Source organism: Neofelis nebulosa, chromosome 9 (assembly GCF_028018385.1).
Source record: "Neofelis nebulosa isolate mNeoNeb1 chromosome 9, mNeoNeb1.pri, whole genome shotgun sequence".
In the NCBI taxonomy this organism is placed as follows: Eukaryota; Metazoa; Chordata; class Mammalia; order Carnivora; family Felidae; genus Neofelis; species Neofelis nebulosa.
In genome coordinates this window covers 46662791-46676935 of record NC_080790.1, presented here as the reverse complement: position 1 = coordinate 46676935, position 14145 = coordinate 46662791, and positions in this window count along the sequence as shown.

Sequence of the window (14145 nt, the reverse complement as noted above, 5' to 3'; positions counted from 1 at the left end):
AACAATAAAAAACATAACTTCCTTTAAAACTCCCTTCATAACTTCCCCTAAAAATATTCTTTTATCTCCAGTGCTTCCCTTGTCCATTTCTCTCCCTGGAAACTCTTGTCTTCTCCTAAACTGACAGTTCCCATCCAACAACTATTCATCCTTCTATATTCACACTGAATAAAACTTTATACACGAAACAGTTTTTAACACTACATTTTTATTATAGCATATTAGGGTCCAGGGATAAACCTGCCAGTTACTACCCAAAACATTTCCCTCATCATTCCTTAATTATAGAATACAGACTTTATTTAGGGATGCAATACGCCTACCTAAAAACAAACACACAAAAAAGGCATTTCTGAGCCTCACTGAGCATGTTACTACATCCTGACCCATAAAATGTATGCAACAGTGTATGGGAAAGCCACATCAAGGACACTAAGCTGGGAAATTTTCTAGCCTGCTCTTCCTACTTTCTTCTTCCTGCCCCTCTAGATCAGAGATGCAAACATAACAGTTTCCTGTTACTGAACGTAAAGGAACCTCCAAGATGGCAGTGTGCTCTAGGATGGTGAAACAGAAGAGTAGAAGGGGTCTCATTTCCACAGAGGTGCTATATACCACCCTATTCTCCAGGTTGCTTTCCTGTGAGAGAGAAATGAATGACTTTTCGTATATACTGTTATTGTTATATTGGGTACAATGTTACCAGAAGCTAAATTAAAACAGTTCCCTGTTGATTTTATCTTCACATCCCATATTTCCAAAATGGCACATCTGTCATTGGAAAAACTCCATATGAAAACTTTGAGTTTGGAAGGGCCATTCTTACATGAATTTCTCAAACCCATCATACTCAGTTTCATATTTAGATGTTTTAATATTCTGTGAATTTAGTTAAACATCTAATGGCTGGCATTAGGGATCAGAGGGAGACAGTAAAGTTGCAAGAGAGAGGAAGAATTTACACCTGCCTGCTGGCATTCTGTTCCTGTGAACAAAATCCTAGAAATGACTATTGCTCATGCTGTGAAATTGGTTCTTATCTTCAGCATTTTAATTGGTACTCTCAGAACCAGTCTCATATGTCCATTTAGAGGTAAATCACACTCTTGGAAAGTGTGTGTGTGTGTGTGTGTGTGTGTGTGTGTGTGTGTGTGTGTGTGTGTGTGTATGTGCGTGGGTATGGTATGGGAGGCAACAATCTAGCAATCTATGGTTTAATAAGCCCCCCAGGTGATTCGGATGCACACCCAAGCTTTCACACTTATGTGTCCTGCCTACACAGTAATGACTTCATATTTTTCTATGTATACATCAGCTTAATATTCTCTATAATCTTTCTTAATTCTACTCAGTGTTAAAAAAAATCCCTACAACTTGGCCACCTCTCTGGAGTCTCTGCAATACTAGGCAAATGTCACCCGGCTGTGTGCTTGTAGGCTTCTGAGTGGATATGATTCTGAGATTTGCCTTCATGTTATCCTTCATGCTATTCTCCAAATTTATTTCCCTTCTCTCCTGGATTGATTCCTTTATTTCTTTGACCCTCATTTCATTGGAGTACAAAATCAAGTAACCTCCTGAAAAATGAAACATGGGTGGTGATTTTTGAGGCCTTGAATATTTGAAAAGGCCTAACTCTAACTTACATTTTTATGATTGCTTAACCAAATACAAAATTAGAAATATCTTCCAGCAGATTTTTTAAATGCTGTGCTGTGCTTTAATTTCTGCTAAGAGTAAATGTTGCTCTTGAAAGTTGTGATGTTATTCTCATCCTGATGTTTTGTATGTAACTCTTTTTTCTCCCCTCACCTATGCTCTGTTCCCCATCCCCTCCTCTATTTCTCTCCTTGGTTTCCTGAAATCTTCTAATGATATATTTGGTGATTCTTTTTTTAATTATTGTTTTTCCAAAGTGAAGATACATATTACATAATTTTTCTTGTGGCATATTTTTAATAAATTTCTCCATTCTTTTATTCCCCAAGAATAGCTATTACTTTGATGTTAGAGGTCTTTTTTTTTTTATTGAAGTATAATTGACATACAATGTTATATTAGTTTCAGGCACAGAGGTTAGACTTCTTTGGTTTTTGGAATTTTTTGTCTATATTGTCCATATTTGTCATTATCAGAATTTTTCTACCTTTGGGGTAGATTGAGATCCTAAGATTAAGTAAACTTACAGTCCTCTTACTGAATTTTTGGGTACATACTCAAATATTTAATTTCCAAAAAAACTCTCTTGTTCTTGGAATATTCTAAGTTATAATGCTTCCAGTTTTTGGAAATACTTCCTGATCTTTTTGTGGAGAGTAAAAAGTTTTTAGATTTTCTGATGCTCCACCAATCTTCTCTATTTTGCACATATGTATGTATATGCATATATACTTTTTTCCCTGATGGTTAGTTTTAAGACCTCATTTTCCATGTTCAAGAACTTTCAAAAATGTGACTTATTATTTTCTGTTTTTATATCTAATAATGGATCACTGAAAAATAATATTGGATGCTTTTTTTCATGGCTGGCGTTTGTTGACTTCTTGTTCGCATCATGTGTTAATCAGTCAGACATATGGTGTATTAACGGGAAACCACTAAAGAATTACTGGCAATTCATTTTTCCCACTAAGAATCTTCTTAATCTCCAGTCTTGCAGTCTTAACTATGGGATCCAAAAAGGTGATGTTAGAAGCCAGTTCGCACCTTTCAGTATAAAAATGTTGACGTAGTCTTCCATTGGCTTTGCCTCAGCTGTGTCTGATTTTCTAAATTCTAGATTTTCTTTGATATATATATTTTTGTATATGATAACTCTCTATCGCACACTGCTGTGAATAAAGGGAAATTACCTCTCTAGTAGCAGTTGTTGGAAGGAATCTTGTAAGTCTTGTTATGTACACACACATACATGCACACTCTCAACCAGATGTTCTCTTTTTAGCTCCACAAATACTGAAGCCTCAGGGGTATCTCTATCACCAATTTCTGAGCTTATTTTGATTCTTGAGTTTCAAAGAATTTGTTTTTCAACATTATCTTGTAGACAATTAAGCTTCAGCTCCCTCTACTCTGCTAAGTTAGCAGGAGTTATATCCCATTCTTTTCCCATCTTCCAAGCTCTCAGTGATGTTTCTCATCTGCTTTGGTCTCTTCCCCTATATTCTTTATGTTAGTTTATAAATTATTTTATTATTCCTGGTTTATTGTAATTTTACAAAAGAAGAAATAATTACATCTATTAAATCCATCTATACAGCCAAAGGTCAATGCTGTATTGTATATCTTGTGCATTCCTGGTAGTTAGTCTTTGTTGCTAACTTTTAGTTTTATTGCACTGTACAATGTCCCATCTGATGGTGATAAGCTTTTGACTCTTCATTGTTCCCTCAATTTCCATTAATCAAGAAACTTGGTAAGAATTTGAAACATCAGAAGACTTTCCCATTGTTGACTTTATTTGTATTGTGTTTAAATTACATCTTCTTATGCTATTATGAGTGTGCCATTCTGCAACGTTTTTTTTTGTTTTTTTTTTTTTTTATTTTTGGGACAGAGAGAGACAGAGCATGAACGGGGGAGGGGCAGAGAGAGAGGGAGACACAGAATCGGAAACAGGCTCCAGGCTCCGAGCCATCAGCCCAGAGCCTGACGCGGGGCTCGAACTCACGGACCGCGAGATCGTGACCTGGCTGAAGTCGGACGCTTAACCGACTGCGCCACCCAGGCGCCCCATGAGTGTGCCATTCTGAAAATGACAGAGTGCATGGATCCTCATAGCTTCCATATTAAAGCTAGGCTTTTAAATATGGTCCCTCCAGAATTAATGCTATTACCTTCCTCTGTGGAAGCACTTGCGGATGATTATTATTAAGTCAGAGCCAAGAAGTTAAGTGTTGAGACGTGGACATGCAGTTTCTTTTCCAAACTTGGCACACGGTTCCTAATACTATTTATCTGATGGGAAAAAGAGACTTCAAATTTTGGCAGTCACTATCACTTCCATCTTTCTCTTGTTAATCAAAATTATCTCTATTTGCCTTCTTTAACTTTCCTTCCCATGTCTAACCTGTTTATAATTAATTTTTAATTATTCTTTTTCTCTTAGGCATAATCTTTTGAAAGTCCTACCTACTACAGGGACAGAGGCAAGTTTGTTTATCCAGTGTCATACACACACTTCTCTGCCTCCATCCTACAAATTTAGATGCCACTGTTTTGTTGTTAAATCAACATACATTTCAGATTATGAAAATTTATATGCTGTTCTGGTTAACTTAGTATATCATGACTACATTTACCACCTGTCAGCAATGGGGTTTCTGCGTTCATTTTGGAATTACCAATTATTTTGACACAAAATGTACTGCTTTTGGCACCAACTCATGATGTCTTCTACGTGGTTGGTGCTAATTTGGTTTATCTGCAGATTTGGCTTTTTTGGCACTTTGGAGTTTGGAGAGGGAAGCATCATTATCTTGCTACTATACAACTATCTTTTCTAGGACTCAAAATACAACAGTATTAAAATTCTTACTATTTACACTCTACATCTTTCTACTTATATATCCACATACTTTATGTGATGTTATTCATACACTAATGTTTACTTATGTTTTTAATATATGTGTACTATTTAATAATATCTACTTAGGAAAAAAGAAAGGTTTAATCTTAATTGCTCTATCTACAGGTACAATAAAGTGGTTATATATTAATCCAGGAAGTCAAGGAAAAAGACAATACTTTGTGAGATATATTGTTAGTACTTGTAAGATACAAAAGGCCATTTAAAAACATCTAAAAACAATTAGCTAACTTTGTAGTAGTAATTGTACTAGCAAGCAAATTAAAGTTTAGAGCAGTCAGTTACTAGGGAAATGTCAAAAGGTATCTCCAGTGAAAAGCAAACAATAAAAAAAAAAAGTCTTGACATTTCAATATGAAGTTGATTTCCATTAAAATAAAGTTAATGTTAATGCTTATTAATATAGAAATTTATATTCAAATTATAAGAAGTAGGTGATTAAAATACCACCAATGCCTCTCTTTTTTTGCCAAATTCGTTAATATTATTAGTTGGAAGAAAATATTTTATTGAATATGATGTTCCAGTAGTTAACATGAAAATTTTAAATACTGGTGAAATTCTTTATTTGTATTTGAACCCAGTTATTTTTGGCACCTGCTTTCATTCACAGTTAATTCAAGAATGCTTTCTCAATAAGTATAATTTGTTTTCCATGTAATTTTTTTGCAATACATGATTCAACTTTAACTACTTTCATTCTATTATAAGATAATATTGTAAATGTGCATGTTCTCAGGTATGCTTCACTAATTTATTTTATATGTCTGCCTTTTAGGTGTTGCTTTTTGTTAACTGAAATAATCAAGATACTAGTATGTACTGACCAATGTTGGTGAGCCATACAATGATCACTGGGTACCCAATGCCCTGAATATCCTATGTTACGGTGATATGAGAATATTGATAATTCTGAGCAAACTATTTACTTTCAAGAGGAACTGTCATGTGGATATGTAACAAGCAAAGGGTAAAGGGTCTCTTGGATTATCTTTTTACAAAGACAAATTGCCTCCACAGGAATATTGTTGGAGCTATGTATTAGAGACTTTAAAGAAACATTAAAGTCAAAATATTCCATATTGTTGTCAAAATAAGTTTACACATGATCTAGACATATTTTTATTAATTTATTTTAGTTGAATTCTCACTTTAATAAATGAATGCATTGCCACTAGTGTGCTGTATCTATTGACTCTGGGAGGGATCAAGACATTGAATACACACACACACACACACACACACACACTTCTGTCTCTGAGGCTCATTTCCTTGTATTTACAATTTAAGGCTGTTTTAGTTTCTAAACACTGTATTCCTTTAGGTCAAATTACCCACTATATCCTTTGCTTCACAGAATATTTTTTAATCTCTCTATTACATTTTTCTTGTGCTGCATACAGTATTATTAGTCCTTTATCTTTGATTAAGCAGTGAAATCAAACATCTACTTTTCTTTGTCTGGAAAGATCAGCACTGAGATATTACTTTGCTGGTTTCTTATTTCATTTTACCTTAGAAAATGGTTCTGATCAGAAAGCTTGATGACCTTAACTGAAATAACACCTCCCTCCCTTCAATCTCTAACAGTTTTATTACAATTTTGGTTTTTTTTGTAACACCATTATATAGCATTTGAAATATTATGGATTTATCTACATACTATATGTATCTCTCATAAACACACACATACATCTGATTATAAGGGCACTTAAATCAGGGTGTTTGTTTCATTCATTATTACATCTCCAGCATTTAGAGGACTGTCTGACACAAGTTACATCACAATGAGTATTTGTTGGAATAAATAAGAGAGGATGATCTACCTCCCATTTCACTCCAAAGTCTATTGAAATGAACAAAAAGATATAAACAACAAAAATAAATTCACAAAGAAGGGTAATAGAAAAAAGAAACACTAATGATTTTCTGGAAAATAAACAGCATACAAGACAGAACTGAAAGATACAATGGAGCAGAGAAAGTACCAACCCAAAAATAACACATACCCCAAACAAACGAACAAACATACTGAACACACAGGAGAATGAAACTACAAATGTCAGACCATTTGTTTTTCTTGCTTTAAAAAAATAATCCAAATTATGAGTGAAAAAAGTAAAAATGAATCCTGGGACAAATACTAAGAGAAATGTTAACTACTTAAAAAACTGTGCAGGTGGGAGGATTCTGAGCATATGTCCCCAGGCTAAAGAAGTAGAGTAGAAGAGCCACTGTACTAACAAAGTTAATTTCTGCCCCGAAGAGTGTTGTCACAAAAGTGTGGTAGACAAAGAAAGCAGCAGTGTAGAGTTCTTGGGATAATTGTTACCTACAAAAATAGAGAAGGACAATGTGTGTTGTCGAGATTCCAAATCTATCCTTCCATTCACTATTAAAATAATAATAAAAAAGAAAGGAAAGTCACCTCTGTACTTGATAACAAAAAGATCAAAAAAAGTACTTAGTTGTTTAAGCAACTCATCCAATTAAATGATTCATACAGTACTTTATTTGGTTTGGCATTCATTAAACAACCTTCCCAATGCTCCAATGGCATCTTTGTCATTTGTGCAGTGTCCTAAATCAGTGTGCAAGGATGTCACCTGAAGGAAGCAAATTAATTAAGAGTTTTTAATGAGCATAACAGCCTGTTCATTTCTCTAAGAAACTTTATGGTCTCTTTGAATACAGTGTTATAGCCAGAACATTTTTTTTTAAATCATAAAGATTCATCTTACTTTATTTCACTGTTACTTTATCTGTATTCTTGATATTAATGATTAAAATGTCAAATTTCTGAGGAAAGACATTCAAGCTTATAGAAAGTGTGTATTCAAACATCACAGAAACCAACATCAAGAACTTTCATCAGTGAAGGGAAAACACCACTAAAAGTTGAAGACTACATTGAAGGTGGTGTCAGCAAGATGGCAGACTAGGAGGTCTCTTGCTTGTATTCCACGCTCAACAACAATAATATGAGAGCCATCTATGGACAAAACTGCCTTTGTGGGAGCTTTGGGATCCAAATAGAAGAGTGTGAAATTCCAGGGGAGTTCAAGACCATGGAGTGTCTTTTTGAAAAAGCAGGCTGTGCCCAGGTGGATGACTTACTCACTGACCAAGCCCTGTTTATAGACCCGGAAATAATTTTGTGCCCCTATGAACTCAGTTTCAGCCCTGTTTGGCCTTGGTCCTCCCACTAGCACTGTACACCAAAAGACATGGGGGGAATCACACCTACCTATCCTTCAGATAATAGGCCCATCAACTTTGGTCTTGGCCATGGACATTAAATGGCCTGTGACCCAGCTCTATCCCCTTGTGGCTACAGTCCTGGAGCCCCTGGAGGCAAGACTTTGGAACTTGATCCCAGTACATTCTGTAATAGCCTTGTAACTTGGTTCTAGCCTCTCTGAGCTGCAGTCTGTGAACAGTCTTGCTGGCCCAGAGACCTGCCAGGAGACACTCATGTCTGCATCCCAGAGATCCTGAAATAGGCATATATTTGACTGCAGCCCCATCCAGCTACAGTCCATGTGCAGTCTTGTTAGTCCTGGGTCCTGCAGGGAGACAGGCCCATCAGTGTCCCTGGAAGCAGACCAGCCAACTTAGGTCCCATAGCAGATCCTGAAATAGTCATGTGACTCAACTCCAACTCATCCCAGCCATGGTCCATGAGCAGTTCTGCCTACCCAGATACCTACCAGAAGACATGTGTGTTCACGTCTCTGGAGGTAAGCCTGCCAACCATAGTCTGACTATATATCCTGGCACAGCCCTATAACCCACTCTGACCCTTTCCAGCCATGGTCAGGGAACAGTTCTGCCCACCTATGAGCTGGTTAGAGATATGTCCCTCCACGCCCCATAGACAGGTCTGCAGACCTCAATTCTGGCTGTGGACCCTGAAGCAGCACTGGGACTAGGTTCTAGCTCCTCTCAGCCACTGTCTGAGTCCAGTCTTGCCTGCCCCAGGATCCACCTAATGACAGAACAGGAGCTGAGGACCTGGCAGGTCTATACTCATCTGCATACCTGGTAACAGACCTGCTGTCTGCAGATCCAACTATGGACATTGAAACAGACACTTATCTAAGCAGAACAAGGTCGTGAAGATTGTCCCATCCACCTAGGGACCAGACAAGATCCACAGATGCCCAAATCTTTCATAACAGTCCTGCCAACTTTGGACAACACTGCAAGTCCAGGAACAGCCTCATGACCTAGCTCCAATCCAGCATGACTGTAAAGACTGGAAGAAATATTTGCTCCTTCAAATGTGGAGACGTCAATGCTAGGCTATATGAATCACAAAAAGTCAGGCAAATCTCATGGCACCAAAGAACACTAATAATGCTCTAGTAACTGATCACAAAGAAATGGATGTCTAAAAATTATCTAACCAAGACACAAAATAATCATCTTTTTAAAAAAATTTTAATGTTTATTTATTTTTGAAAGAAAGAGAGAGCGTGTGTCAGCTGGGGAGGGGCAGAGAGAAAGGGAGACACAGAATCCAAAGTGGGCTCCAGGCTCTGAGCTGTCAGCACAGAGAGCCTGACATGGGCTTGAACTCACAAGCCATGAGATCATGACCTGGGCTGAAGTCAGACGCTCAACCAACTGAGCCACCCAGGCACCCCAAATAATCATCTTAAATAAACTCAATGAAATGCAAGAGAGCACAGAAAACAACTACAGAAATCAGGAAAGCAATGCATGATCAAAATGAAAAGTTTCATAAATAAATAGAAACCATAAAAAAGAACAAAACAAAAATCATAGAGCCAAAGAATACAATGACAGCACTGAAAAATTCAATGCAGATCTTCAAAAGCAGACTTGATCATACAGAAGAAAGAATGTGCAAACTGGAAGATAGCTTATTTGAAACTATCAGTAAGAGGCACAAAATTCTTAAAAGAATGAAAAAGAATGAAGAAAATCTACATGAATTTTGGGACCATCAAACAAATGAACACTGGCAACATGGGAGTCCTGAGAGACAGAAAGAAAGGGGCAGAAAGTTTATTTAAAGAAATAATAGCTGAAAACTTACCAAATATTGAGAAAGATATAGAAACCATATACAGAAAGCTTAAAGGACCCCAGGAAAGATCATCCCAAAGAAGATTACTCCAAAACACCTTATAGTCAAAATGTTAAAAGCCAAAGATAAAGAGAGAATTTGGAATCACCGACAGAAAACCAACTCATCACATACAAAGGAGTCCCCTCACTCCCACATAAGGCTATCAAATCTCCTTTCAGAAACTTTTCTGGCCAAGAGAGAGTGGGATGATATATTCTACGTGCCAAAAGAAAAAAAAAACTGACAACAAAGAATGCTATACCAGGAAAATTGACCTTTAGAAATGAAGATGAGATCAAACATTCCCCAATAAACAAAAGCTAAGGAAGTTCATCTCCCCTAGACCCGCCTTCCATGAAATGCTAAAGGGAGTTCTTCAAATTGAAATGAAAGGACACTATGTACCAACATGAAAACATATAAAAGTATGAAACTCACTGAAAAGGCAAGTATATAGTCAAACTCAGAGTGCCTTAACACTGCAATGGAGATGTATAAATCTCTATTATACGGTTAAAAGACAACAGTATTTTTAATGTTTATTTATTTATTTTGAGAGAGAGAGAGAGAGAGAGAGAGAGAGAGAGAGAGAGAGAGAGAGAACCAGTGCAAGCAGGGGAGGGAGAGAGAATGTCAAACAGTCTCCATACTCCTGGCAGAGCCACAGGCGGGGCTCAATCACACAACTGCAAAATCATGACCTGAGCTGCTACCAAGAGTTGGACACTTAACTGACTAAGCCACCAGGTATCCCTAAGGACAACAGTATTAAAAATAACTATACCGGGGCACACCTAGGTGGCTCAGTTGGTTGAGTGTCTAACTTTGGCTCAGGTCATGATCTCACAGTTAGTGCATTGAGCCCTGTGCCGCGCTCTGTGCTGACAGCTCAGAGCCTGGAGCCTGCTTCAGATTCTCCCTCTCTCTCTGCTCCTCCCCCGCTAGTTCTCTCTCTCTCTCTCTCTCTCTCTCTCTCTCTCTCTCTCTCTCGTACACACAAATAAACATTTAAAAAAAATAACTATAGCTACAATAATTTGTTAACGGATGTACAATGCAAAAAGATGTAAAGTGTGACATCATTAACATAAAATGTAGGGAAATGACAAGTAAAAGTGTAGATATTTTGTATTCAATTGGAGATAAGTTCTCTTAAGCTTAAAAAAAGGCTGTTATAAGATATATTATGCCAGTTTGATGGTAAACACACACACACACACACACACACACACACACACACACACCCAGTAAATAAAGTAAATAAATAAAGTAAAATAAAATAAAGTAAAATAAAAGTAAAGTAAAATAAAGTAAATAAAGAAATTAAAGCATGTTACTCCAAAAAATAAAATAGCAAAGGAACCATCAAGAGAGGAAGAAATGAACAACAGAAATACAAAAAAAAAGTACAAAGCAATTTTAAAAATTACAATTAACAATATGGCAATACAAATAATAACTTTAACATAGATGGGTTAAATTATCCAATCAAAATACATAGAGTGGCTAAAGGGAAAAAAACATGATTTCACAATATGGTAACTACAAAAGACTCATATTGTCTCGTTAGCTTTAAAGACATACATAGTTTGAAAATAAAGGGGTGGAAAAAGATATCTCACAAGATAGTAATCAAAAGAGAGCATGACAAGCTATACTTAGATCAGATCAAATAGATTTACAGTCAAGATTGGTCACAAGAGACAAAGAAAGTCACTATATAGTGATATGGGGTAAATTTATGAAGAAGATATATAACAATTATAAATATATATGCAAAGAATATTGGAGCACCTACTTACTTAAAATAAAAAATTAATAGAATTGAAGAAATAGAAACACAATAATAGTAGGGGGTGTCATACTCACTTTCAACATTGGCTAGGTCATCCAGACAATCAATGAGGAAACAGTGGACTTGAAAAACACTATAGACCAAATGACCTTGACAAACTCCTACAGAACATTCCATCTAATATTATCAGTAGAATACACATCCTTCTGGGGTGCCTGGATGGCTCAGTCGGTTGGGTGTCTGACTTCGGCTCAGGTCATAATCTCACAGTTGTGGGTTCGAGCCCCGCATCAGGCTCTGTGCTGACAGCTCAGAAACTGGAGCCTGTTTCGGATTCTGTGTCTCCCTCTCTCTCTGCCCCTCCCCCATTCAGGCTCTGTCTCTCTCACTCTTTTTTTTTTTTTTTTTTTTTTTTTAATTTTTTTTTTCAACGTTTTTTATTTATTTTTGGGACAGAGAGAGACAGAGCATGAACAGGGGAGGTGCAGAGAGAGGGAGACACAGAATCGGAAACAGGCTCCAGGCTCCGAGCCATCAGCCCAGAGCCTGACGCGGGGCTCAAACTCACGGACCGCGAGATCGTGACCTGGCTGAAGTCGGACGCTTAACCGACTGCGCCACCCAGGCGCCCCTGTCTCTCTCACTCTTAAAAGTGAATGTTAAAAAAATAAATAAAAAAAAAAAGAATACACATCTTTCTCTAATGTACACTGAACATTCCCAGATAGGTCATGTTTGAGACACAAATCAAGTCTTAAGAAATTTTAGAAGGAGCAAAGCATATCAAGTGTTTTTTCTGACCATAGTTTGACCATCATTTTATGACACTTGAAATCAATACCACAAGTAAAATGCACAAATACGTAGAAATTAAACAATACGCTTCAAAACAATCAATAGGGCAAAGAAGAAATCAACAGAGAGATGAAAAAGTGTCCTCAATAGGTATATGTCAATTGCATCTCAATAAACATGAAAAGTAAATGGGGGGCGCCTGGGTGGCTCAGTTGGTTGAGCGTCTGACTTCAGCTTAGGTCATGATCTCACAGTTCAGGAGTTTGAGCCCCCATCGGGCTCTGTGCTGACAGCTCAGAGCCTGGAGCCTGCTTCAGATTCTGTCTCCCTCTCTCTCTGCCCCTCCCCCCGCTCGTTCTCTGTTTCTCTCTCTCAAAAATAAACATTAAAAAGAAAAGAAAAAAAAATACCAAGCACCACCGCATGACAAACAAAATATGTTGTGAGACAAAGAAAATGGAAATACAATATACCAAATTTATGTGATGCAGCAAAAGCAGTTCTAAGAGAACATTTTATAGGGATAAATGCCCACAGTAAGAAAAAAGAGGGGCACCTGAGTAGTTCAGTCGATTGAGCATCTGACTTTGGCTGGGGTTATGATCTCACCATGAGTTCGAGCCCCCTGTTGGACTCTATCCTGTTGTTTCAAAGCCTGGAGCAGATTCTGTGTCTCTTTCTCTCTCTGTCCCTCCCCAACTTGCTCCCTGTCTCACGAAAATAAATACAAATTAAAATAATAATAATAAAAGAAAAAAGAAACATCTCAAATAACTAAGGAACCAGAAGGAACTCAGGAGCCAGGAAAAAAAAAAAAGAAGAAGAAAGAATAAACTACACCCAAAGTTAGCAGAAGCAAGGAAATAACAAAGACCAAAGTAGAAGTAAATGAAACACAGATTAAAATAACAATAGAAAAGAATAAAATTAAGATTTTTTAAAAAGATAAAATTGGCAAAACTTCAGCTAGACTAATCAAGAAAGAGATGACTCAAACAAATTACAAGGCTTTTGTCAATCTTTTTAAATTTTAGTTGTTCTAGTGGGTGTGTAATTTTCCATTGCCCTAGTGGACTATATAATGTTGAGCATTTTTAATGTGCTTACTTGACATTTGTGGATCTACTCTGCAGAACTCAGAATTCTGTTCAAACATTTTATCCATTTTGGACCATGTTGTCTTATTACTGAACTGTAAAAGTTTCTTATATAATTTGAACATAAATCCTTTATCATATATATGCATTACAAATATATTCTCCACATCTTCTTCTTAAATGTATTGTTTGAAAAGCACTTTTATTTTTGGAAAAACCCATTTGATCAAAGTTTGTTCTTTAATAGTTCAGAGATTTTTGTCCTATCTGTGCTAGGTGATAAATTTATCACAAAGTCACAAAGATTTTCTCTTATTTTCTTCTGAACGATTCATAATATGGGCCTTCATTTAGGTCTATTGTCTATTTTTATTTTCCTATCTAGTATGTGTCAAATTTAATTAGGGTGTGGGAGAGAATGTCCATTTTTTTCCCAGAATAATTTGATGAAAGAATATTGTTTTCCAATTTCTTTATCTAGGCATATATTTATAAAAAACATTTGAGTGAATATTTGTGGCCTTGCTTCTGGATTCTGTGTTTTCCTCCACTGATTTATATGAATATCCCTATGCCGATACGAAAAAGGTTTTCATCATTTTTGGGAAGAGAAATCAAGAATATCAGATTTACATTTCTGTCATTTCTGTGGATACCCCATAACTCATCCATAAACTTCTAAAGAGATTTTTTCAAAACTAAAAGAGAAAATATTTTCTCTTATTTACTTAAATATTTCCCATTGTTGATACTCCATTCTTTATGAGGATTA